General features: G+C 39.2%; 1 protein-coding gene across 1 annotated transcript in view; it reads left to right on the forward strand.

Moving 5' to 3' along the window:
* Positions 1-26,381, forward strand: part of GABBR2 (gamma-aminobutyric acid type B receptor subunit 2) — a 502,001-nt gene that overhangs the window by 159,050 nt on the left and 316,570 nt on the right. The gene's annotated exons all lie outside the window — the stretch shown is intronic.

Genomic DNA, 26,381 nt, shown 5'->3' on the forward strand with positions numbered 1-26,381 from the left:
GCGAGGAGGTCTTCCTTCTGCTTGTGCTACCTGGGAGAAGAGCTGTCCTCCAGACACCACAGCCAGCAACTGCTCGCTTGGCTGGGGAGGATGAGGAGCGTTCTGGCTGGCTCCCATAAATTAATTGTATCTTCCTTTATCAAAGGTGGCAGCGTATACAGGTACAGGGGGGCACTTCTCGGGGAAATCACGTCTTAATGGTTTTCTGATCTGTTTTGTTCTCACCACGGAAGCAGAAGGCAGCAGCAGAAGCTCCTCTGTTAGTTGTGACTTATCGTTAATCTTCAGTCAGGGTCTCTCAGTCTTTCTGAAACTGTCTTGAAATCCATTGGAGAGAAGAGGCAAGACTCCTGGAGTCAGATACTCTGCCTAAGTTCATACATTACATATTTATATTTTACGGTCTTGTGTGAACTTTTTTGTCTGCTGTGATTGATTGTTTGTAACTGTAATTTCAATAGAAATCCATTAGTACTTTAAACCTGTAGACATAAGTGAATATTTCATTATTTTACTATGAAATCAAGTTTACAAGATCACATTTTGTCCACTTTGTTCTCTAAGTCATCAGTAACACCCTTGCTTACGTCATGAACGATGCACAATATGACTAGAGATTTACAGGAAAACAAGTACACACTCATTTTTTCTGCAGCCTTTAAAGGGATAAGTGTCACAGGCAGCATAGACTCCATCAGTGCACTGAGTGTTTAGTTATGATGTAGCACAAAGTGCAGGCATATGGTGACCTTCAGTGCTTAGTGTTATTCTGCTTCAGTGATCAGGGATTGGTGTTTACAAAGTGTTTGCAGTGTTGGACTCTGTATGTGTGTTGTGAGTATATATCTATACATAATTTCTGCAGACATTTATTTTGCTTCACCAGTAGCTAATGACAACACACAGAAGGATCTGTCTTTGACAAATATCAAAAGCAATATGTGCCCCATATGCATCAAACTTGCAGGCTAAAGCAAAGCCTTTAGCGTGACTTTGGCAGTCATTTTTGGCAGAAAAAATTCCCAAACCATAAGATGCCTGGAAGTTAAATATACTGATCCTGTTAGAGAGTTTTATGCCAAAAAATATGAGGTCTTGGGAAACGTGGCATGTTGTGAAGTAACATATATTTTGCTGTTACTTGTTGCAAATATCAAGCACATTGCAGGCATTAAGGAAATAGAATCACAAAAGTCTTCCCCCTGAGAAAAATGGAGCTTGGGTTTATGGACAGTGTATTTCCTCACCCTTAATTGACAGACAACATTACTTTTGCCCCCTAGTTTTAGTGAGAATTTATTTAAAAAGCAAACACAAACAAAAAGGTGGATAGGGAAAATAAAAAGGCCTATGCTACCTCCCACAGAAACACCAAAAGAGCCCTGACTGTACTTCAATGGATTATTTCTTTGTATATGTGTTTATTCATTTTGTATACATTTATACAAGTATCATCTTTGGTTTTGCTATTTTTAATTAAAAATCTGGTTGCATTTACTATTGGCCTGAATGTGACATAACATCCTATGCAGTCCTGATGGCAACTCAGTAGGCTGCCACAGACACTGTGGTACAGCAAATGCCAACTCACGCCTGCAGGCAGATGGGAAAGTAAAACATGCATGTTATTTGCAAACCACTTAAAAAAGTAACTTCTCTTACACCATCAGATAAAAACATATTAAAGAAAATCTGTCTTTTTACACATTTAGATAAATATGTTCTGTAAGACCAATTACATTAGGTAATGTATTTGAACAAATATGCAGCAATTAGGATATTTTGTTGAGTGTATCTGCTGTGACTACCAATCATATTAAAGCCACGTTGGTAGCAATTTTCTTTATTCTTTTTCTTGCTTAAAAAGAAATTCAGATGTGAAAAACTGGAAGTTGAAGGAAATATTTGACACAGTCTTTCTTTTTTTAACGTATTATATATATTCAGTGAAAGACTAACCATTTATTGCTCACTAGGTACTTTAAAACTGATGGCAGTTAGCATCTGCTTTTAGTATTGTCCTTGTGCCATGTTTCAGTTGGGATAGACTGATTTTTTCAATATCATAAAACCAAAACAAACAAGTGAAAAAACCCTCCAAAACCTGCTGTTCTGCTTCTGACCAAGGGCAACGTGCCTTAGGTTTGCTAAGATGCAGAAGTGCCTTCTGTATAATCAGGTAACTGTCATCTGACATTCCCATCATTTTGGGACTTGTACATTAAAACAATTTTTCAGACTTTTGTGGTGGTGTTCATCATAAACATGCTTCTTTTGTATATTTTCTGAGCATGGGTAAACATTCAGTTCTTTTAGAAGTAGTTTGACTTATGCAGTGATGCAGAAAGAAAACCTACATAATGGAATATTTGTTGAATGCTGCCAAAAGTTGAAGAAAGGTGTAGATAAATAAAATCACTGCCCAAAGATTGTGAACTGCGTATTCAGTGTAGACTTCTACTGTCGGGAAAAACAAAATATAATTTTTTGTAGAAACTAGCTAGGCTTACAAATCTTGCTTCCTATACTGTCAAAATTATTATGCTTAGAAATAGAAATGATAAAAATATAACTCCTCATACATCTGTCATTTAAATTTTAAGATATAGTATTTGCCTGGCTCTCTGCATACAATTTATATAACAAGAAAAATTGCAAAAATGTAGGCTGAACTATATATGAAAGTGGAAAAGTAGGAGATTGAGGGGGGTTCTTTGGTACTCTTCCTACATTACATCAGGTGTAGAGTGGAATCAGTTGAAATGATTTCTTATTCAGCTTTCTATTCACATTTAGTATGTTTGTTTCTATTCATTTAACAGTTTCTCATTTTATTTTTTTTAATTTCTAAAGAAAGTAGAAAGTTTGCTTCCTGACTCAAAAAATGGGATTATGGGAGTCTATATGGGACATTAATTAGGGCATAGGGATAAAACAAAATTTTCAGACTGGGTTAGTAATCATCCTGAACTTTCAGGCATAGGCCTGAAAGATAGAGCTGATCACAGGATTCACTTGGTCATAAAACCCCAAGATTTTTCTGGTGTTTGGACACTTTGGTTTCTGATTCTTTTTGAAAGCTAGTGGGACTATATATACAGTGGAATATTTGATCTTTAATAAAATTTAATTTTATTTCTATATTTAACCTAATAATCCCTATAGAAAAAAAAAATCAGGAATCATTATCTTGTCACTGTGGCAATCCTAGTTGGAAAGGACTTTGAGTTAAAGAAATTCTATCTGTATTATTACTGGCAAAGTTCTTTTACCAATCTGTTTTTCAGGCTTTTCAAAATGGTGATTGTGCAACCTGCCTTCTCCAGTGCTTGGCTAGCAGATTTATTTTTTCATCAGATTTAACCCAAATCTTTCTTGCTGCAACCTAAACTCATAATTTCTTTCTTTTTGAAAAATATTAAAGAGTATTCTCACTTTCTTTATGAAAGAAGCCTTTTATATTCTTGAACACTCCTATCAGATCCACTGTCTCTTTTCAGCAAGGTTAAACCTCAGTTTTTCCCTAAAGGTGCTGTTTTCTGGACCTCTGGTTGTTCCTCATGCTCATCTCTGGGCACCCTCTCTTTGGTCCACAGCCTACTTGAAGTGTCATTCCCTGAACTGGACCAATGTTCTTTTCTGAAAAAATACTCATTTCCCATTTTATGTTTGTGCAGGTGACTATTTCTGCCTGCAAATGTGACAGCTGGCTCATATTTCTATTGAATTCTTGATCTATTTTCAAGCAGTTTCTTCAAATTGTTGAGATATTATTTATTAGTTCTAATTTTAACATTTAATTTGCTCACAGCTTATCTTTACCTAATGCTATCCGATGATTTAATAAGTATGCTTTGTGTTTGAAGGCTGTTGAATAGTTAAAGCAATAACTCCATACTCAGCCAAAGATAGCAGTGGAGTAGCAGGGGCATAAAAAGAAATAGAAATCTCCAGAAGAATCTCCATCTCCTGAGAGCTCATGGCTGTGCTCAGAAATACAGTGTAGCCTCACCATCCCTCTGAGTTAGCTTTGCTTACTGATGAGTGGCCACTTGGAAGTTTTCTCTGGTTTGCTGATTTCTCTGACAGGAAAGGCAGTTCTGGAACTTGAAGCATTTAAAAACGGGAACAAAAATACCAACAAACAGCAAGAAACAAACTGCCTTTTGAAGAAACATGGAAGAATATCCTTGAGGAGTCCAGAAACTAACAAGTTCATGAGCTTTTTCAGCTCTGTTGTTCTGTGTTCAACTAGTTAGTACGGCTTGATCCACCAAAGGCTGTCTGAATTTTGCCCCTGTCATTACCTTCCTGAAGGAAACAACATAATAAAGCCCAAAGAATTAGCTCAGCTCTTTGACCAACTGGAGAAATGCAAGGGGAAATGTGACAATGGGATAAGCACTCAACCCCTGTGAAACCTGTGTCCACGTCTGAGCATGACACTTGAAGGTTACATGCTCAAAGGTGAGCAATGAAAATGGCTATTAGTCCAGAAAACTTGACCTGCAAAGAAGGGCCAGAAGAACTGAAGTTATTCAAGGAGGGGCATGAAGGAAGAATGGAGACAAGCTTCAAGCACGAAGGAGGTGACTGCCAGGAGGAAGAGAGCAGAGGCAGGATCTTTCCTCCACTGCAGTGAGAAAGATTCAGCTCAGACTTCAGGAACAACTTTCCAACTTTATTAAGTGTGTTTGACAGATTATCTAAGGAAATAGAGCAGTCTGTCTGCCAGAAGAGCTTAGGTCCCTTCCAGCCTGCTGTAGGATTCTCTGACTTGACTCCTGTTACACCATCCTCCTGTACCTGACTTAATTCCCTGTCTTGTTCCTCCTGTTGCATGTTTAAAGGCTCTTCTTCAGCTTCTTTTTCTTCTGTAGATGCATAAGCGCAATATTTTTTTTCTTTTTTTTTTTTTTTTATGATGGAAAAATACTTTTTAAACCTCTAGCCTCATTTAACAGGAAGTCTGCAATCACTGACTAATGTTCTTCAGAAATTAATTTTTCTGACTTTCTCCCAAGTAATTTCTGCTTTGTGTGCTGTACCAAGTTCCCATTCACAGAAAGGAAATACAGACAAATCCCCCTTGGCAAAACAACAGGTTCTTTATTCCATCTTTACCCTTTTACAGCATTTATAAAACCAGCTATCCTGGTTCTTGGGTTATCGTTTCATTTCTTCCTCCTGTGTCTTATTTAGTGGGCATAGTCCTTTTCCTCCAATGGGTCAAAATTTTCTGCTTCCCCCTAGACATATTTTCCAGGTGATGTTATCTGTAGCTTTTATACTGACAGTCAGCATGCATGCATCTCTAAATGGATCTGGTTTAAGTCTACTAAGTCAGAATCTCTGTGGGTCTTTCTAGTAGTACCTGAGACATAAAATGGACAAAAATAAGCTTAAACTTCATTTTAGTGATTTTAGAAATGTCAGCTAACTTTTTTTTAGAGAAAGTGTTGCATTCTGCATTCCTCCCAAACCTCTCTTAGGCACAGAAGAGCATTGCAGCGGCAAAGACTGAAATCCTCCAGTGGAAGATGTATTAGTGTACATTCTGCTGACTATTTATAAAGTTACTGTTTTCCTCAGTCTGCTTAATCACCCCATGAATTCATGGTTCTAGTTTTAAGATCACAACCAGCTGCAGTTGCTGAAGAAATGTCTGTCACAAGCCAAATGGAGAGTTAGTGGCCAAACCTTTCTCTCTGCCCTCAGCATAACTAGTTAACTGATAAACTCTCCCGAGGCAACAGAAACCCACTTATGACATGAAAGTTATAACAATTTTATGGGATAATTTGAATGTGGGGTAGTGTGTGCATCTAGTGTTGAATGTAGGAAGGCTTTAAGCACCTAACCCAAAAGCTGTAGAAGGTGAATTTTCATGGGGTGTCTGCCTAAGGTTAGTTGGCATGTCCCTACTTAAAGTTATGCCAGCACCGACACTTCTGCTTGTACACGTGTCTGACATGCTGTAATCTGAGTGGTGACACACCTGGCTCCTGCTTAAACCTGATTTTTTGCATAAATCTCCTGACAGCAGTGACCAGAAATCATGTTGTAAAAGTGGCTGTGCCACATCAGTGTGGTCAGGCCTATTATGAAATGCAGTGGCTTCCCCAATTTCTTCCGAGATGTAACAAGAGGAGGAGATTGGGCCAAGAAAGGGAGGTATGAATGCCTTGCATGGCTTGTGATGACGTTTTGCTGTGTGGTGCTAGTGTGCCCTTCCTTGGTGTAGTTGTGGTCTTGTAATTATGGCGATATCCTGGAAGGTGGGAGAGGAAGATGTGAACACCTGGAATTAAACAGGGGCATACATCCTGGAAATCCTGGCTGCTAGGCTTTTACACAGAGGATAGACGTAATCTTGGCAGAAAGGCAGAATTTCATACCTGCTTTCCTGCTTGCTATTTCCCTCTGGCTACTGACAGTTACACAAATGAATGTTCTGATGCACCTGGCTCTTCTCATGTGCTGCCTCCTGAAAGCCAAAGGCCATATATGTGCATGTTCTGGGCCATATACATGCACAACAGAGTTAGGAACTGCTAATCTGAAGGCATCCATGTCTGTTATTCCTGGGTGTCCCTACTCATGGTAATACTTCTAAGGACACTGCAAATGGGGACAAGCAGTGAATAGTTCCTGACTGAGGGTCTTCCACTTTGCTGTGATTTCCAGCTGCCTCAGCAGAGTCTTGAGGACTGTTAGAATTACTTCGAAATGACAATAATTTGTCATTGAATCTGAAAGAACTACTGATGGATCCAGGATTTGGGGGAGGTGTGGAGAAAGCAGACTCTTTTATCTGCCAACCCTGCAGGATTCAACCTGCTGGTTTGGTGAACTCACAAATAGGATAACCATCCATGGAGGGATGTTCTTTTAATTTAATTCAGACACCTGTCTGAAATCTAGGTAAGTGATTTAGGAGGATAAAGGTTAATTTGGTTAGGTTAATTTGAAGAGGAATTTCAGTATTTAGCTAAGGGAAAAGAAACGGTGCTTTTTAAAAGATAGGGTTTTTTATTCAAACATAGACATTAGGTTTGCAATTTGGTGACTGCTGCAAAGCCATAAATCCACATTCACACTAACTTGTTAATTAGGGCCTTATTCTTAGTAAGTGATTAACAAACTTAGTTGAGTCATCACCCACAAGCTAGTCAGTGGGTACATATCATCAGATTCTCATTTGTACACAAACTCCCTCATTTTCAGCCCCAGCTTGTCAGCTGCCACTGGTCCTGGAGGCATGGACTGAACAGAGCTGTCAGCCCTCAAGATTCAATTGCAGCACTTGTGATATTTAGTGTTTTACTTAACGCCTCAGTTCCTGCCTTTTTGTTGTTATGCAAGAATCTCCATATTCCCTACAAAAATAAATTATATTTTTCTCTTTTTTTTTCCCCCCTAAATGAGTAGGTCAAGCTTGATCTATGAACCTTATAGAATGTAGGGAGAAAAAAAGATAATGCCACTGTGATTTCTCTTGAATCTTATTTTAATTGAAGAAGGGAACAAGTGGGTTTTTAAATGCTTGATGTTGGTAGTACTGTAAAAATTACTGAGGGCTTTTTCTCTTGACCTGTTTATTGCCATCAGCAGTGGTAGACATCATAATAGGTTAACTGCTAAAATGGTTTCTTTTAGATAATACTTCTGTTAATGATAAATACCTGTTTTTTCAATGCTGGTCATGATTCATGCCAGGTAAACCGCTTGGAAGAAGCATTTTACTATAGCCATGTGAAAGTTGTGACATCTTCAGTAGAGAGTTTCTCTTCGTTTAAAAGTCCTTCTGAATTGTAGTTGGAAATGCTTTGGTGGCATTAGGCTGCATCAGTGCCATTGTCCCATCCGTCCATTTTTGGGGGGATTAGCTCTGTGATAATGTTCGTTGCTGTCATCGTAGCTTGGCATTTCAGAACTACCCATATACAATGGGTATGCCAGACCCTGGTGTACCTTACAGTGATTTTTTCTCTCTTATAATGAAAAAAGGTTTTGTCTTCTGAAGCTACCTGGAACTTGAAGGAGTACTTTTTAAAAACTGTCACTGTGATAGGACCTAAAATAAAAGTTACAATGCTTTCTGTTTAGAAGGGCCACTATCAGTATGGTCAGTTGTCTCTCCAGCTAAAGGGACCTCAGAAAAGTATTGACAGCCTTTAAATTATGTGAACTCACAGGACAGTAGCCCTCTGGTTCTTAAACTGTGATGTAATATAAAATTCTCAAAAACATATTTTACACATGAAATATTATCTCCAGGATACTTCTACTAAACTTTAAACCTTATAAGCTATTCAGCCATTGCATTTTTATAATGTGGAGGTCTAGAGCGGTTGTCATTATCTTGAAATGTAACACAAGCCAGTTCTTTCACTGTACTATTCATATTTCCATTCTGGTGTGTCTGAATGTCTGCATCATTGTACTATGTGAGTACATTTTTCATACTTAAAAATAGACTCAATAACCATCTTCCTTTCATTTTACAACTGCAACAGCAGCTACATTTCCTGTCTCAATAGCACTTACGAAGCAATTAGGCAAATTTGGGACAGATCTTGCCACTGAATGCTAGACAGATTTCTCTTTATCCTCGCTAGGACTTATGCGTGTGAAAGCTAACAGATTATACCCTAATGACCTGGTTCTTTTCCTGCCCCTGCAAGAAGCACTATTCTCGTTTTACACATGGGCCATTTGATTTGGTGCCACAAAATGAAACTAATAGATCCTCTAATTGGTCATTTGTAATTAATTAGTATCAAAAATTATTCATCTTTGTCTCTGTTGTACCTTCTGTTGTCTTCAGTGACTACTGCTCATGATTATACTGCTGAAGGAAATTATTAGCATACAAATTAGAAAGACTTCTAAAAAGTAAAATAAAAAGGGTTTTAAAATACCCCGAAATACCTCCAACAGTAAAATTTTTTCAGTATTTCTGTAAAATCTCACTGTTTCAACTAAATTGAGGGAGAAAAAAGCTATTTTTTATCTGGTAAAATCAACACATCTTGCCTAGCACCATGATTAAGTGCATATTAACAAAGCTAAATATTCTGTACATTTCCTTATAAAAGATAAATATAAGATAAAAGGACACACCAATCACACCAATCCATTGTTGTATTTATGCCCTGTAGTAAATAACAAAAACGGATAAATCAGAATATCCCCCAAAACAGAACATTACTTAGACCATCCTGATAAATTACACTTTCTCCACAAAAGCAATGCATATCAATAAGTTTGTCCAACATACCTCAAAGTTTGCGGTTATTAATTCTCCCCTCTGCTCACACACAGACACATATCTCCTTTAAAACTGTTGGGAATCATAAGCATGCTATATGCAGATTTACTGCCCTCCTTCTTCTGAAGGTTTTCAAACCCATATTTATCACCTTCTCACAAAGACCCCCTAAACCATCAGTGTGTTAGCTGTTCAACAATAGAAATGACGAGGAAGGACTCATAGTGCAAAATCATGCATTTTGAAACTAATAACAAAAAACTCTGCTACAGACTTGAGGTCTGAGCCATCTATAACTGTAGACCACCGGTATGATGTGTATGCAAAAGCTAATTCCATTTTGTCATGGCAAGGGGTTCTTGATAGGAACAGGAAACAATTAGTAACATGGTACACGACATTGTAATACCTCATTAAATCATTAGAATACTCTGCAAAAATGTGGCCAAAATGTTCACAGAATTTAAACTGGAACAGCCCAAAAGAGGTGAATAAGAGAATGGAAGATCTTGGGGGAAGAGATTAAAAATGTCATAACTTGTTTACTGAAATGATGATGAGTACATGAATATTTTCCAACTAGCTTTGAGGCTAGTTATCAAGGATGAAGAATAATTCTTTCTGTTGAAAGAGCAAATGCACACACAGTGGTCATAAAGTATTTAGATTAGAAGGTTTTTAAAAAGTTTCTAAATGTCCAGAGAGTGAAGCTCTGGGACAGCCTACACCAAAGGAGGTGGTGGGGGCAGAGAGAGAGGGAGTATTTAATGGCTGCATGTAGACTGTGTTACTGTGTTTATATAGGGAAAGTGTGAGAAACTGTAGAGTTTGTGGTGAAACATTGAGGCTTAGGATGAGTCATTGAATGTCTGACTGGTTGGTAAACCCAGGAGGGGTTAAGAGGTTTTGAGCTCTGTTGGTTGTAGTGATTTGGACAATTATTATATGAATATCATATAAATAATCATATTACTTAAGGTTTTCTGCTAGGTGCCCTCAAGGACCAGGAAGGATTTCAACCTCTAAGATGAATAACTTGGGGTTTTTTTCTGTTTGTTCATTTATTTGTTTATTGCCTTAATTTCAAGCATTGGAAACTGGCTACAGAAAGAGACAGAGTAGGGCAAGGCGTGATGGTGTTCCTATTAGTAGGCAGTTCTTTCACTTGGTGTGTCCTGCTCGTGAGTGCAGGTGGCTGCCTTGGTTGGGATCAGGATCAGGAGTCTGCCACCTCAGGCTAGCGGTGACTCCCTCCCCTTTCTCTGCTCCTCTGCCATGTGAGACATAACCCACTTCTTCAGGTTGTTATGGTATGAGGTAAAAGGCTCGTCTCCATGAGCACAAAGGATCAGAGGGACAGTGGCAGGTGGAGCAACCCCAGAAGTTTATCAGAGAAACAGAGCGCCCTGACCCAGCTGCTCACAGGTCTGCTGCAAGAGGATGATGGCTCCTGTTGTCCAAGTGTGAGACCCATCAAGATCAGTCAGTGAGAGAGGGTTTGGGGGCCACCATTGAAAAGAGAGAAGTTACTGCCTATAGGGTGTGGGAATCATTATGGGATGTAGAAGAAGAGTGTCTTGCGATTTTGCGAGACTTATTATGGGACGTTTAGAGGAGGAACCACAAGCAAAGGAAAAGACAGAGGCATCAAAGCAAATTGGGGAGGAACAAGCATGGGAAAATAGGAAGGAAAGGGGTTAAAAGAGGTTGCTGGTCAGTACACTTGTCTGGCTATGTCCTGTGCCTGGCCATTTGTCCTGTTTTCTCATTAAACTCCAGTTCTAACTAGTTTTCTGGCTGAGGGCTCTTTATTCCGTTAACATCTGTGCGTAAGGAGGTCTAAGTGCCAGCAGCCGGAGTGGGGACCATGACTTACAGGGCCCATGTGTCTCCAGTGCCAGAAACTGGAGCAAGTGCAGGTATGTTTGCAGCGTATGATCACTAGTAAACATCAAGCTAGACCAACCGGTGAGCAGCGTAAGAGTCCTGGCAGTCAGGTACTGAAGCAGCCAGGAGTCTGGGCCGGATAGCAGAGAGACAAGAGGGTCTGGGAGCTGGCTGCTGGAGGGACCAGGAACCCAAAACCAGCTACAGGAGAGACCATGGGATCTAAGGGGTGACTAAGAGATCCCTTTGCATGTGTGTTCTGTGCCTGAGGCAATTGGAGACCAGAGGTCCAAGGGCCAGCTGCTGAGTAAGCTGAAGGTCTAAGGCCAGAGACTGGAGAGAACTCGTGTGCATCTGTGTGCCTGAGCACCAGCAGCTGGAGCGGGGCTGTGGGTCTCAGGGGCTCGTATGCCCAGATGCCAGCAGCTGGGGAGACCTGGGTGTCCAGGGACAGCTGCTGGACAGACTGGGTGTCTAAGCCCAGCCACAGGAGGGGTCCATGTTTTGTGTATGTGTATATGTTTCCCACTAAAGCACTTTCATCTGACCAGCCAGAAAGGGATACAGGATGAGGTTGGTGGTGCTGTCTGTATTTTTTGAGCACTGTTTTTTTTGTCTGTGTTCATCTGTGTGGCTGGCCATGTGTATATGTGCATGTGCACAGGTATATGTGTATGTGTGTATTCCGTATGGGGAATACCTGCTCAGCCTCGCTGCTGGCTAGACCTGGGTGCACAGAGCTGTGGCAGCCTTGCCTCTGTTGGGCCACCAGGTTCAGCAACTCTAACAAGGTCATTAGGAGTTTCACAGAGTAAATTCACTGTTTCTATGTAGGTCAAGGGCATTGGCAGTGTTTCTCATCTTTCTATGCTCTCGTTTTGTGGCATATCATTGCTGTCTCGATGGGGGTTTTACTGCAAGTTTTCATTTTAATGAAGTGTGTAGGGAATATTTTGTGGGTTTGGGTTATTGGAGCACATGTTCTCTAGAGTCGTCTTACTACATGGTATCCTGCAATTGCTGAAATGGGATTTAATGACCAAGGTCTAGTTTTATATTGCAGTGGGCAGATTATACTGACTATATACCACCAACTGAAAATGGTTGGTTTTTAAGTCAGTAGTTGTATGACTTGGAGCTTCTGGGTTGATCTCGTGCATAACCCCTGGAAAGAAGGACAAAAGAAATGGTTGACCTCTCCTTTTGGTACTTGTAACAACACTGTGTTCTCAGACTCAGCTGCTCTATTGACATATATCAGCAGTAGAGGACAAACTCCACTCCCACCGGAGTACAGATAGCACTCCTCTTCATATACAACGGTATGCCCTTTTTCCTGCAGAATGCCATTGTCGATTCACATTGTGAACTATTATATGCTCAGATCTTTTTTTCCCTGTGCAAGACTAACAAGGTGATTTTTAGCCTTTTTCTAATTTGGTGGCTTTTATTGTTCCTAAATGTGTAAAGGTTTTTCATTTCTTCTTACTGAATTTCATCCTATCTTTTTCCAGAGTGTTTCTCTCATTTACCATTGTTCTGGATTCTACAGCTTCATTTCGGTATCTTGGATCCCCTCTGAACTGTTATCTCCAAGTGTAATAGCTTACATGTTATTTCATCATTTGGTCCCTTAAGATAGCCAAACTGAAATAGACTATATGAAACTGGTGTAGACCACATGACATCCTATGAAGTTTTCATAGCTAATTTTCTTTTGTAGTTTTCTAGCTATAGACCTACTATACATACCTAGTTATATACCAACCGAATAGTAGTTCAGCCTGCTTAGGATAGTTGTTAGCTTGCTTAGAACATATCATATGATGGTGTCAAAAGCCTTGTTAAAAAGAAGATGTGTGGCTTCCCTTGTTTCTCCTTCAGGTATAAAGTTTGTTCTCTATCAAAAAAGATGATCTGACCCATTTAGTATGATTTGCCCTTTATGTTTATGAAGGAGTCAGCAGTGAAAAAGAAGGAAACTTGACAACAGAGTCAGTTATGCAGTAAAATTGTGTGCTTCAACATCTGTCCAAAATTTAAAAAATCAAAATTACATTTAGACATGTTTTTTTAAGATAACTTAATGTATCTCAAAGCTTTAATGTTAATATCACATATTTAGATGTATAGTATATAAAATGCAAACCAAGCTGAACCAAAGAATTGTAGAAGAAAGTGTTTTAAAGTTTTCAAAATTAAATGAGGAAATTAAAGGTAAAACACTTTTAAGGTAAAACATATCATTTCACAGGTATTCTTTAATTTTGAGAGAGGCTTGTCTTCTGCCAATAAAAAAATAAAAAACATTCAAAAACTGTGGAATTTGCAGATATGGTGAAACTTGAATTTAAGGAAGGATTTGGCAGGTTTTTTCCTGCTCTATAGTAGAATAACATGAAAATATACTTCTATATTACAGGATTCAGGGGTTGAATTACAGTATAGCTTTCATATTATGTTGATTTTGAGAATTATTTCACTCTAACATTTTGTTGAACATCTCTTTATTAAGACATGATGGAGCAAATCCACAACTTGTTTATAAGGCATTGAGCATTTTCCTTTTTATTTTTAATTCAGATTTGAAAAAAAAAAATCTACAGACATCTTCACAAATAACAACAGTGATACCTGAATTAAAATTTTCTACTCAGGCTCTCGGCTGTGTTAAACACTTTTTTGGTTTTCAGCAGCAGAGCCTCTTTCTGTGTTCTCGGCATCCTGTGTTCTTGGCGGTGTAGCTTTCAATATTTTCACGTTGCTCAAAATCTGTGTGACTTTATTAGCACAGTGCTGAGCCTGAGCTAATATACCCTGCTGAGGGACTTAGCTGCGGCACAGAGCTCTGGCAGAATATCTCTTGATATTGTAAGAATTACTTGTTAAACTCTATACATGTTGTTGACATAGCAGCAGTGTTTTGAAGCACTGACTAATGCTTCCACAGCTGTAGGTAGTATCAGGCACTTGGTTATTATTAGGAAAGTTGCCAATATATTAGCAATGTTTGTATGCACGGTTACTATAGCCAAAGGTACTCTTTGTTGTTAGGCACCACTGTTAGAAATATTCTTAAAATGTCTTAAATCTCCCATTACTGTAGCCCCAGCTGACTCTGGAAGCTAATAGCATTGGCAAAAAGCTCCTTAGAAATCGTAAGCAACACCCATATGCCAGCATTTGTTGTTAAGTGAAATAAATTGTTACTAGCACCGCCAAGTTGCTGGAACTGCTTGTAACAGCTGTGAACCCCAAAGTAGGTGATTAATGTCAGCTCAAAGCATTGCCGGCTGCCTGACAGAGCCTGTAACACTCAGGAACTCTGAACCGCAGGACTCCTGACGGCTGCAAGCATTGCTGACTTCCTAGCAATATATGTAACAGCCGCAAACCCTGAAATACAGGATTCACAGCATCTTCTCTTTTGTCCATCCTTGCTTGGCTCCGGTGAAGTCTAATTACCAAGATAAAACGTGGGGAATTTTAGAATGTCCATGTAGGGTTTTTTTGCTGGTAAATCAGCTGATAAGCTTCATTACGTGAAAATATTAAATTTGTTTTTTGTAATTTACAGCTGTCCTTGCATTTTCAAGAAAGAAGGGGGCTGGATTCTCAGTGTGGCCATACTCTCTATTTATTGCCAGGGGGTGGGGACAGGCTTTTATGGAACCACTTATAAAATTCTTATCCTGGGAGCAGTTCCATGCTATTTCCTATCTCAGTATAATTGAAAGCAGCCTGAGGATTAGAGATTTAGCTTCCAACTAAGAATTGCCAGAGTTGCAGCATTGTGCCAGCAGCTTCCACCCTCTGCTTGTTGTCTGTGTGGGGAGCTGCAGTAAGTATAGGAAGACTTAGTAATAAAACATAAACCTTTAAAGATGTCAATCTGAATGCATATAAAAGGTCAGTGCATAGGCCAGTTGTCCTACAGTATTTAATACGTCATGTTACTATATAGGAGTTCTAAGGCATGAAACTAATGATAACATCTCTAACAATACCAATGGGATACACAAAATTACTAATTAATCTTGGATTGTAACAGGCCAAAACCCAGTATTTACCCATGAATATCTACTTTTTTGTTAGTAGAAGGAATATTTCCACTGTCCCTGCCAAAATTGTGTTTGCTAGTCCTTGGACTGCTAAGCAACTGTTCTCAGATCTTGAAATCATGACTTTCTCATTAAATACAAATATTGTTTAGTATGATAATGAGCACAATGTATTGCTAAGGTAATTAAAATGGTGTTGGTCATGAGTTCTTGTGAAATTTTACCCAGCCATCAGTTTATTCACCCTCTTTTCTCTCTCTCTCTCTTACACTTTTGATAGTCTGATGCCATATCTGGCAGGTTAACTAAGCAAGAACTATGCAGTATAAAATGAAACGTTAAAGAAACAGGTTCAGAACAAAGTAGAAAAGATGGTTTCTCAAGTAAGGTATCGTTAAGCTGTGGATCTCTTTGCTATGGATTATTATGCAGGCCAAAAATTACAACTTCAAAAAGTAGCTGAACTAGATAAATTCATGGAAGGAAAAAAAAGCATGAGGAATATTAATTGCAAAGACATCAAAAAGAAGTGTTCAAAAAACGGGTAGATGTGGCGCTTCGGGACATGGTTTAGTCTAGTCTACCCTTGATTGGTTTAGGTGGGCTTGGTAGTGTAGGTTAATGGTTGGACTGGATGATCTTAAAGGTCTTTTCCAACCTAAACGATTCTATGATTCTATGATTCTATGATCCTAAGAAATCAGTGAGCCACAAGTTTCTGGGGGTTGGGAGTTTCCTTTGGGAATGTCTTTAACAGTGGCTGAGAGCAGATGTCTAGGAAAGAGCAGGCACAGAGGTGAAGGAAACAGCGTTGTATATCTTTGCTTTGACCTGGTGTGGCCATTCCCCTGATATGTTCTTAAGCTTTTTTGAATCAGAGTGTGGGGCACAGTGGACCCCAGCATAGGTGTTTGCCTTCCTTTGTGAACAACCTGATTGAATACATTTGAATGAATAAATTTGAACATTGTGTGGATTTTTCCCATTCATCTCCTCATACTGTCTCTCTCAAGCTTCATGAAGAGGAGTGAAGTGATAACAAATTTATGGATGATTATCTTAGGTGAAATCTAAAGCTACTCTCTTATCTGCAGTTCTTAGATGGATGGCAGTTTCTGAGTGCAGAAGCAATGAGATAACTGCATTTGTGGGATTTGTGAATTTGCATTTGTGAAATCATGTATTGGAATTATGTGACTCAAATAACACTGTTTTTTCAAAGACAGTCATCTAAATAATGAGACAGTAAGCTGGCTACCTGAGCCTGAAATACTGCATAGTGCACAGTAACTGCAGAAACAATACAAAAGATTGAAGTTGAACACTCTTAGTATGGATTTAGTGAAGATATTTTCTCTATAACTGTGTATGAATAATAGGGCTAGGGGGCATCATTCGTACGGAATAATGTGTTTGCTCTCCTATCAATTTGTTGGCAAAGTGGAAAATAGGGAAATACACCATACATATTATTCTGCTTTAGAGCTTTAATTCACAGCTGTACCTTAGTGGTTTTTAAAAGTCATCTTTATGACTGTTTTATTTCACTGGTTTTATTTTACTGTTTTAATTTATTTATATCAAAAATATTTTGAGAAGATGACAAGCATGGAATTCAAATATGCATGTAGGCATTTAAAAATACATTATTTAGAATTTAGACCACAGGGGTTGATCCTGGGGCCAGTACTGCTTAACATCTTCATTAATGACTTGGATGATGGGGTGGGGCATTCCCTCAACATATTTGCAGGTGTAACAAAAATAGGAGGATTGATTGATACACCAGATGGTTGTGCTGCCATTCAGGGGCATGTTGAGAGGCTAGAGATCTTGGCCAGCAGGCATCTCCTGAAGCAGAGCAAAGAGAAATGCCAAGTCCTGCCCTTGAGGAGGAAGAAATCCCAGGCACCCACCTGTACAGGCTGGGGAGGGAGGGTGTTTGGCTGGAAAGCAGCTTTGCAGGAAAAGCCCTGGGGCACCTGGTGAACACCAAGCAGAACATGAGCCAGCAATGTGCCCTTGCAGCATAGGCGGCCAGCAGCACCCTGGTTGCACTAGGGAGAGCATTGCCACTAGGTCAGGGGAGGTGGGTGAGTCTTGTCCTCTGCTCAGCCCTGGCTAAAGCACGTCTGGAGTGGTGTGTCCAGTTCTGGGCTCCCAGAACAAGAGAGACAGGGGCATACTGGAGCAAGTCTAACAAAGGGCCGCTGTAATGATGAAAAGATTGGGGCATCTGTCATGTGAGGAGAGCCGGAGAGAGTTAGGCTCATTTAGCCTGAAGAAGAGAAGGCTCAGGGGAGATCTTACAGGTGTATAAATATGTGTGTATGTCTTATACTGTATAAAATGCTTAGGATTTTTTTTTAATACTTCCATTTTATAGGAATGAAGACAATGTTTGGCATTATGAACAACTTCATTTCCATGAATCAAAACCAGACATAGCTTGCACACTTGCAACAGGTTGTAGCTATGAATCCCAGTTGCACTCAACAGCAGCAGCTTGTGCGTGCCGCTAGCGCTAGGTTTGGATGGAAGCTGTGAGGGGCAGAGGTGCCGTGGGGGCTGCCTGCCTCGCCTCTGTGCCAAGACATGGGGGTAGGCTGCCTTCTGCTTCTTCTCCGTCCCTGACCAGTGGTCTTTGGCAGCTGTGGGGCAAGGGCTAGGGAGAGGGATCGCTGCGGGAGGGAAGTGAGGGGCAGATCAGCCGGGGCAGGCACCACTTCCTCCAGCCCTTTGAGTTGTTGGGATGCTTGTTCTAGCCTCACCTTTCTACCCCACCTCCTCCGGGAACAGCTCCTGATTCTTGCCTCTTCTGAGCAGCTCAAGAGGAGGTAAGCTGAGGTTACATCAGGGAGGGAAGGCTGGCTGTTTTGTGCCTTTGTATTGCAGGTCTCAAGAAAGAGGCAAATGTTGCATATGGCATGAGAAAGCGGAGAGGTAGGAAGACATATGGGGGTGCATGTCTATTCCCAACCTCATTGCCCCCAAAATTGCAGTCGCCTCTCACTCTTTGAAAGCTGATGTGAAACAGTGCTGTACCTTCCTGAAACAAGCACCCAGAAACCCAGAGAAATGTGGAAGCTGTAACATTCCTTTTGAAGTCGTTGCCCTCCCCTGCTGTCTCCCGACCAGCTCCCTTCCAGCCACCACACTGAACTGAGTCCTGCAGGCTCAGTACTTGAATAAATGCAAGGTTTTACTCTCAGTGAGAGATAGAGGCTGTCGACATAGGAAAATTATGTATATTGATCTTTATGGGTAGCTTATGAGTTCTCAATAACATCAATAAGTAATAGCGTCATAATTTCTGAATGATTGTGTACTCTGTGAATACAGAAAAAATCCTTTCCATCAGCAGTGGGGCCATTCCATTTTCATTTGATCAATGACTTGAAAGTAGACACCACTTTAACACAAAAGGACTTGAAACAACTATGATTTGAATGACATCATGACACCATCAACATATTTTATAGCCAATGTAGGGAAGGAGAGTATAATACTTCCATATATATTTTTCTTTTTTCTGGATCCACTAATTCAAAACATTTACAGACTGTATGTTTTTGAGTCTTTATTTTGTTTTGCCTTTTTGGTTGTGGCTCTTACTGTCTCCAGGGAAACTTCATATCTGTGGTGCACCATTTTGTGCAAAGAGCAGTGAGAAAGCTTTCTACCCATCTGCCTCTCTTCCATCTTTAGCTGGCTGTCATAGGCAAATAATTGTGCCTGACTCACCAAATCAAAATGGGTTGGGTTTGGCTGCAGTATCTGTCCAATATCCTCTTTCCCTCGATTTTGCCACACTGCTTCTGCAAAGCCATGCGGTTTAGTGTAGAAAGGCATGGGTTAAAGTTGTAGTCCCTTGTCTTTGATTTAGTCATGTAAAGTACATTTCCTGTTAAATTGCAGCTGTGTTGCACTTGTCTTTTGGTAAAGCAGGACATGCAGAAAACTGGCAACAGAGAGTGAGTGCTTAGCCCCATAGCTGTTTGTGAGAGCTCAAGCGTCATGCAGCAGCTGGGATGTAGCAGGGGCGTGTAGCATTGGCCTAATCCAAGAACAGGTGATATCAGTGGAAGTCAGCAGCAGAATTCATTTGAGCTTGTATGTATTGCAGGACTGCCTGCAGCCTGAGCTATGTGAGTGTATGTATGAAAGCTTAAAAGGAGCAGATGCAAGCATGTGGGCATTGTTTTGTTTGGTTATTGCTTGAGGTTTAAGGTAAACGAGCTTGCTGGTCATAGAGGGATGTTATATGGGGATGACATATAACTTGTTTAATGACACTACATGCTTAATGGCATTACAAAAAAATCACTGGATCAAATGGCAAGTCTTATTCAACAAAGTAAACAATCGCCCCGTAAGTTGCTTTGAGCTGTTTACGTAGAAGTGGAAATATTATGCTGTGATGAACGATGTGGTAAGGATGCGGTTAAGACTGTTTTGAGACACCTGACCTGAATCTTTAAGTATTTTTAAGATTGAGAGAAATTACAGTGAAAATTCAGTTACCTTAAACTTTAGCACTATGGTAAGAATTTTTCCAGACAGTGAAGATATAGATCCACTTGAACATTTTGTGACATCTGTATTTATCTTTTAATATGATTTTTTAAGAATTAGGGCACGATCAGTTTTACTAACCATTTAGCTTAAACTTTTAAAGAGATCAAATACCTAAATATCCTCAGGGGTTAAGAGGCCGAAGTGTGTTCTAGGTGCCTCACTACTTTTTCACATGCTTAAATATCTATATAGATTTGAAAATTTGTATGGGATTCATTCGACCAAGTGCAGTGTAGGTGGCTGCATCTGATACAGTCACTGTACTCTCCCATTAGTGCCTACAGTAGTGAGAAGCAGATGCTTCTAGGGAGTGATTCATCTCACCTTAAGGTTTATCTCAGGCAAGTCATGATGTACCAATATAAATCACATCAAACTTGAAGCTTTACACTGCTGTAAATATACTGGGAGGTAAAATTCCTCATGTAGACTTAAGGAAAGTCTTAGAAAGCATATGCTATCCTCTACTTACTATTCTCTGAGGTCCAGGTGACCCAGGTTTTTCAGTGTCTGTATACCTCTGAAGTTCTTTGTTTGAACACATGGATATGTAATTGTGCCGCTGGTTAGATGCTTGTGTTTGCACGTATCAGCCCAAGCACTCACAAAGCCAGGCTTTCAGCAGTTTATAAAGCCAAGATTCCTCCTGTTCACTGCATCTGTCCACTGTGTCTGTCCATGTTTTGTTTTGGTCTGTTGACCTCTTTTTTATTTTTTTTTTTTTTTCCCCCTACAGTGTCTTTCTTTTTCTGTGCTCTGGACAGCAACCTCTTCTCTCATCATTTGTCCATCAATCTCATGGTCTCTTATCTGGTTCTTGCGCTGTTGCTTATTTCCTGCCAGGGTTTCCTCCCTACTTTTATTCTTCAGAGCCTTGTTTTGGAATGGGTCAAGAGGTTGTATTCAAGCTGGCCACCTTCTGATCACGCCTTATCTGTACTCTGGGTGGTGTTTTTCTGCTCAGAATAATCTGAATCTCTCTACAAGGGGAAAATCAGGAGTCCACGAAGCTGGAGAATAAATAAACTTACTATGGTAGAAATGAAAGCTGGCAATTCCAGTAACTTAGGGATAGCAAGCTGAATGAATCTGATAATCAAATTAAGAAAAGGAAAAAAAAAAAAAAAAAAGAATTCCCTATAAATTTCTAGGACTTTCTGTGAACTTGCTGCAAAGACACCATGCGCACATTACGAAAAGTACCTTCATTTTTACTGCTGCTCAGTCAAATAGAGAGATGGTCTTACTGTCACTTGTGGTTTACCTTCTCTTTTCTTACTGGATAAGTGATCAAATATACCAGGAGCCGCAATTCTCAAAGGCATAGTTCTCGTCAGTAGGTAAGTTTAAAGGTGGAAAAAAATGCTGTTCATTTAACAAACTTAACTGTTCAGAGAATTTCTGAATAACCTGCTTTTTGAAAAGACAGTGAATATAATTAATCTTATTTTGGTTTTCACCCAGATGCACAATACATTAATATAGGCTGTTAGTGCATCTCTTGACATGTATTCTTGATAAAGCTGACATTATTTTAACTGTGGGAGGTACTTTAAAATTCATAATAAAAGTATGTTAGCATGGAGTAAAGTATAATTCCTCAGGAAAAGCCATCCAGATCACCAGTTTAATTTCTGAAATCTTTGCCTGAATATTAATGGCTTATATTTTCTGATCTGGAATCACAGTGGTCACCTTTGTCAAAGATGCTTGCCGGTAGTCAAGCGTTGGAATAGACTGCCCAGAGAGGTGGTGGAGTCACCATCCCTGGAAGCATTCAAAAAACGGGTAGACGTGGCACTCTGGGACATGGTTTAGTCTAGTCTACCCTTAATTGGTTTAGTGGTGGACTTGGTAATGTTAGGTTAATGGTTGGACTGGATGATCTTAAAGGTCTTTTCCAACCTAAATGATTCTATGATACTAAGATTTGCCCAGCTGTTTGTCCCATCAAGTGTTTGTTCCATCATGAGTTTGTCCCATGTAATAAAAATAGTAGACGTGTTCACACTTGGCAGGAATATGTCCAAGAGCAGTGTTTGAAAAAGACTGAAAGAACTCAGCAGTACCTAAAATAACAGAAGCCAAAGTCAGTAAACTGTTAAGACCAAGTAGACAAAGCCATAAGATATGTGGTTAAAAAAAGAGCCAAAAAAAAGAGCATGACTATGACAACAATTTGGTCAGAAATGTTGTATAAAAATAAATGGCAATTCAAAAATTATTGGATCACAAATGAGAGGGTCGAGAAGAGGCAAGTTACTTTAAAAATTACAACTTAATCATTGCACATTTAGTAATCACTGCACACAGTGAGTAATAAATAATGAATTACATGAGATTGAATTAGGAAAGATGATATTTAAACCAGCCTTCCAAAACTAATAAGTGCTACGAAACTCTAATGCATGTACCGAGTTTTCATATATGAGTTCCTTCTCTCAAATCAATAGAACTCTTGAAATATTTAAAATTAAACTATATTCTTAAGCACTTTCCTGGCTCTGTGACAAAGATCAAGCACAAAGATATTCCTTGCATGTGAAAAATTAAGGCTACATTGGGTTTAGTACAACATATGGATGTGGATTGATTTAGTTCAGTTTTTAATCTCACCTGGATGGATATAAGTTATGGAAAATATTGTAAAAAGAGCAGATTGATAAGGACTATTTTCAGGAATAGATGGGATTGTAGTGAACAGTTTTGTGGAGTAAGTGACAAAAAAGGTAACGAGGTCTAGAGAAAACATTCAGCGCTCAGCCCGCAGGATCTAGGATGATGGCAGCATTTGAGGTAAAAATGGTTGAGAGGTCTAATTGAAGTGTACATAATCTTAAATGGTGTAGATAATGCTAATGCTTTCTACCCAGCATGCATTCTAAGACCAGGGGCAACTACTGTACTTAAAATCAAATGCAGACATAAAGAAACATTTATTAAATTAATAGTTACTGCTGAAATGACCTGCAAGGCATAGGTATTGAGAAAAACACATTGAAGGTTACTCAGGCAACTGTTAACCGATGTCCTGGTGGCACTGGCACCAGGAGGAAATGCTTGTGCTTTCTTCCACTTCCTCAGTGGCATTTGAGACAGGATTTTTGTTTTGTAACTCTACTTGGACCAAGACTGTTTGCCATTTTTATTTTCTAAACATAGATTATAATGCCTCATAAGATATTTTTACAGCCACTCATAGTTATAGATTAGAAACCACAGAATACAGATTTAAGTTGACAAATAGTTTTGTGATTTAGATTGTCTGAATATATCTGCATGAACATTTGCTAGTTGCGTACGTTACTAAAAGGTTTTGTACATGTAGGTTTCTATCTAAAGCACCTTGTTAAAATCTATATTGACTGCACATAAAGAAAGCCATAAAGTATGTGTGATCTTGGTTGTTTCTTAGGGGAGGATCAACGGCATATTTGACATTTTAATGACAAATATATTATGAACATAACTGCGATTGGCATTTCTGCTGGAGGTTTTTAGTGGCTATGTAACCCAAGTTGCCCTTGCTGCTGGGGAAGCAGTACTTACTTTGCTGTTGGCAAAGGAAGTTGCCTGATTTTTTATCAGTTTTTATTTCATCATCTCCCCACCAGCAAGCCCTTGATTTCTGTAGCATAACCCCTCTTTATCCATTATTAGAGAAGGTGCAGTTTCAAGTGAACGATGTCGGACTACTCTCTAAATACTTCTGGTGGGGTGTGACTGCAGCATGAATGCTGAGATAAAAGAAAAGTTACAGAGCTGACACAAAAGGCAAATTAGCCCAGGCAGAGTGCAGAATTAGTGCTGGGGTATTGCTCCAGGACCTGATAAGGCATCTCTGAACTGTACTGCTCCATGTGTAGAGTAAACAGCTTCTTTATGTATGACTACATTGCATAGTGAGGATGTCATCCGTTCTGGCTTGAAAAACCTGGGATTTCTTGATTGGGTTTGAAACCAGAGAATGAAGAGAGAAACAAACTGCTAACTCAAGACTTAGGGCTGTGCAAAAAGTATTTTTGTAAGAATTTCAGTAAATAGTGAGTTAACATGGTGTGCTTTTATTTCTTCAGATGCCATATTTCCAGTAAAAGAAATAAAAGATGGAAAGGGCAGCACTGGGATTGTATTAGGGTGTCCACTCCACAGAAGAACTGGGGAATTCTTGTCTTAAATCTCACCAACAGTCCTTCTCCCTGTTTCCAACAAGAGTGCAGGGTTGATTTGCTCATAAGAATAAAACACCTTATATTGCACAATTATGTTATCTTTGTACTGGGGAAGTTTTTACCTCCTTGTCATCATTTAAAGGGGGAAAAATAATAAAACAGATATCTTATTTAAAATCCAAATGTAGACAGAACAGCTGTAGTTTTAACATGTGTTAGCTGGATGAAGTCTGACAAACAAACAATACTAATAGAATGATAATAGTTTTAGGCAGGCAGCCAGGAACACACTGTGGTGAATAGGTCTGAAAAGAATATTTTCTTTTTTTTTTTTTTTTAATGGATTATGGCAATATAGCCTGTTTTATCAAAGGTGAAATATTTTACAAAGCTGTTGGTTTTCACTAAATTTTGAGTATAATCTGTTATAGACAAGAGAGAAGCAAGCTGGGTAACGAGAGTATGAGTGTAGGAGACTCTGCTTGATTTGTGATAAATAATAATGCTGTGACTGAAGCAGAGCAGGGATTTGAAGCTGAGTTCTGGTATAATCCAGGACAGCAGCCAAATGCTAAGCAACTGAGTGTGACAGACAAAGATATACAACCCTCTTTTGCAATGCAGTTCCATTTATGAAAATGCTCAAAAGATTTTGTCTTTTTTTCTGTTTGGAAATGAAAACAAATTTTGCAGCAACTTCTGTAGATCTACCATTTAGTTTCAATGCTCTGGTCAACCTCTAAAAGTAAGCAAAACACCTGTGTTAGATGTAAATGATTTGTGCCTAATACAGACCTGAAAATATTTTCTAAAGAGTAGAAAAAGCAATTAATGATTGCCAGATTTATTCCCTTAGTACCTTTTTTTTTTTTTTTGAGATGCTTCAAACTGTGATAGACATTTTCAAACGAATGGTCAGAAGAAATATGCAGTGAAAAGGGGATAGCAGTTATTTATTTTCCATTAATAGTGAAAGAATCAAGTTAAGCCCAATGCTGAATTTTGACTTTTGGATGTGGTAATCTGTTTGAGATGGTTCTACCTCATGTACAGCTGGCTACCTACTGAAACACTGTATAAATCACAAAGTCTCTATCAACTTGACTGGTTGCACTGTTACCCACTGAATTGAAGGACACTTTCCATAACTCCATGATAACTTCCTTGACACGTCTCAGAATGAATGCAGGTGAATGCATTAGGTTTGTTAGGCAGTATTTATTAGAACTTAAAATGGATCCCACTACTTGGACTTGGATTTGACATGTAGCTTTATTCTGCTCTGAAGACTAATAATTCTTCTATTTTCTGTTCACCTGAAATGTTGTTCTAGGAATTCCTTTAACTCATTTTTTTCTACAAATTTCTTAAACATAGACTCTGGCTGGTGTTAACAGGTGGGTGGAAGTTTTAATCTGCCAGCCTGAGAGGCAGGTGAAAGAGTAATGCTAATGTCTAGATCGTTTTCTTGATTTTTTTTTTTTTCAGATCTGCTACAATTTTCAGCTATTGTTCATCCTTCCCATTACTTGAAGACAAAAAAATCCCACAGCTGAAGATCAATTCAATCACTATTCTTCAGCATAACCCACAGACTTTGTAGGAGTAGCAAATTTTAACACCAAACTTTATTGTCTGGTCTGACTTCTTGCATTCAGGCACCTGCAGTTCCTACCAAGTAGTGTTGGGATCAGGTCAGGCTACCCGAGCAGCGAGCAAACGGGACTGAATGCTCCTTTCCCATTAGCCTATAGTAGGCACATGCCTTTCAGCTGAAGTACTTCTCATATGGATTTTATTTTATCTAAACCAGTTTCTATCCTCAAAAATACTGATTCATTCAGTAGCCAGAATTGCTTCCTGAAATGTCTCCAGAGCAGCGTGCAGCTGAATATCAATCTTATTGTGATTGGATTAATTCACTGAAATGCCATCAGCATGGAGGCGAGTGCCTTCCAACCTTGAGACCAGCTGGAAGTGCTTTTTCTGGAAACTCCCAGGTGCCAAAAGGCAGTCAGTGGAAGCAATTGCAGACACAGAATTAATGAAGGTAACAGCAGATGATATTGGGCAGGAGTATTTGGCAAAACATCTGATTTTAAAAGGAAGAGTAGCTCTAATCAGATGGGTAGTGTGTTATAGATGATGAAAGGGATGTTCATCCACGAGATCCATTCTTGTCCAGTGTATTTAATACAATGTGTATTTTTATGTTCCCATTTGGATGAGGCATCCTGCCCATTTACCAGCTAGTGAGCCATCACAGATATTCTCCCAAAGTTCTATTTTGCTCTTGCAACTGTCATAATGAAAGCCCATACAGAGTTAACACAACATTTTTTAATGATCGCTGGTTTTATTTGTTATAGCACTGAAGTTTGTCCAATCCTGTAAAATCTTCTGAATGTA

This window comes from Pelecanus crispus, chromosome 2, assembly GCF_030463565.1.
Source record: "Pelecanus crispus isolate bPelCri1 chromosome 2, bPelCri1.pri, whole genome shotgun sequence".
In the NCBI taxonomy this organism is placed as follows: domain Eukaryota; kingdom Metazoa; phylum Chordata; class Aves; order Pelecaniformes; family Pelecanidae; genus Pelecanus; species Pelecanus crispus.